Raw genomic sequence first — 1,666 nt, 5'->3', positions numbered from 1 at the left:
GGGGGGGGTGGGTGGGGAGGAGGACTATCATTTTAACCTAGTAGATTGGCAAAGATTATTTTTTAAAATATTTAAAATAATTAGTTCAGTAATTTTCCCTTGAGAATTTGTTCAAGGGAAATAATGAGACTAGAGTTCAAAAACATATGTGCAAGTATATTCATTACACAATTGTTAATGGGTTTAAAAAATGCAAGTAATTTAATATAGCAATTGACGTTTGGTCAAATTAACCAAGATATATATTCTTTCATTTAGCAATTCTGTTGGAATCTATCCCTTGGAATAGTAAATAAAACCAACAGTTCTTAGGATGCAACATTTACAAAAGCAGTTTGTAGAAGCAAAAAATGGCAAATCCACAGCACAGAGGAGGAAAAAGAAAAAAATTGCACATGGCCAGGCACGGTGCCTCACGCCTGTAACTCCAGCTCTTTGGGAGGCCGAGGCGGGCGAATCACCTGAAGTCAGGAGTTCCAGGCCAACCTGGCTAACATGGCGAAACCCTGTCTCTACTAAAACTGCAAAAATTAGCTGGGTGTGGTGGCACATGCCTGTAATCCCAGCTACTCGGGAGGCTGACGCACAGGAGAATCGTTTGAACCCAGGAGGCTAAGGCTGCAGCGAGCCGAGATCACGCCACTGCACTCCAGCCTGGGCGACAAAGCGAGACTCAGTCTCAAAAAAAAAAAAAAGGCACATAATGATCATCTTTATGCATTCAGGTAAGATATTGTGTGCACATTCACGAAATAAAAATAGACTAAAGAGTGGTTTATGGAATACCAAGCAGTTGTGTGTGTGTGTGTGTATATATATATATATATGGTTGTCTGAAGATATTTTGGGACTCCAAACACCTTGACAACGACCACTGAATACCCCATTCCACAATGGACTCCACCTAAAAGCTGAATTGGAGTTACAAGATTTGGTTACCAAGGCATTTATTTGAGTATTAACTTTTATCTTGCCCTTGAAAAGCTCCTAATTCTAGTTATCTTTACCCAAGGGTAAGAGGTTCAAGACCCGCCTGAAGATACAGATGCAAACTAAGACAATGAGCGAGTCTCACACAGCTCGGCTTTGTATTTTCAGACAACCCTTTACTTACAAACTCTTCTGGGCCAATGGTCTGAAAATGGTTGGGACTGAGGTGCTGGGGATACAATGATGAACTGCAGCCGCTGAAGCCCTGTCAGGTGGAGACCCGGTCACCTCAGACCCTCACTGAGCCTTTTCTTTTTTTTCTCTTTTGAGACGCGGTCTCCCAGGCTGCAGTGCAGTAGCTCACTGCAACCTCTGCCTCCCGGGCTCAAGCGATTCTCCTGCCTCAGCCTCCCGAGTAGCTGGGATTACAGGCGGCGCCACCACGCCAGGCTAATTTTTGTATTTTTGGTAGAGACGAGGTTTCACCATGTTGGCCAGGCTGGTCTCGACTTCCTGACCTCATGGGATCCGCAAGCCTCAGTCTCCCAAAGTGCTGGGATTACAGGCACCAGCCACTGCTCCCGACTACTGCGCCTTTTCTAAACCTTGGCTCCTACGCACCTATCAGAAGAGAGAGCGCAGAGAATCGGTCTACGACTTCCAGCCAATGGCTACACTTCTTTTCTCAGCCCTCGTCCACTGTTCTATTTAAACCAATCAGAAACGTTTTTCAAAC

The 1,666-nt window shown here is 44.7% G+C and overlaps 1 pseudogene; it reads right to left on the bottom strand.

Moving 5' to 3' along the window:
* Positions 1-1,666, bottom strand: part of LOC108520479 (transcription factor BTF3 pseudogene) — an 82,718-nt pseudogene that overhangs the window by 80,956 nt on the left and 96 nt on the right.

Source organism: Rhinopithecus bieti, unplaced genomic scaffold, assembly GCF_001698545.2.
Source record: "Rhinopithecus bieti isolate Rb0 unplaced genomic scaffold, ASM169854v2 scaffold_52849, whole genome shotgun sequence".
Lineage (NCBI taxonomy): Eukaryota > Metazoa > Chordata > Mammalia > Primates > Cercopithecidae > Rhinopithecus > Rhinopithecus bieti.
The sequence above is the reverse complement of the archived record's forward strand: the minus strand, read 5'-3'. Positions and strand labels throughout refer to the sequence as shown.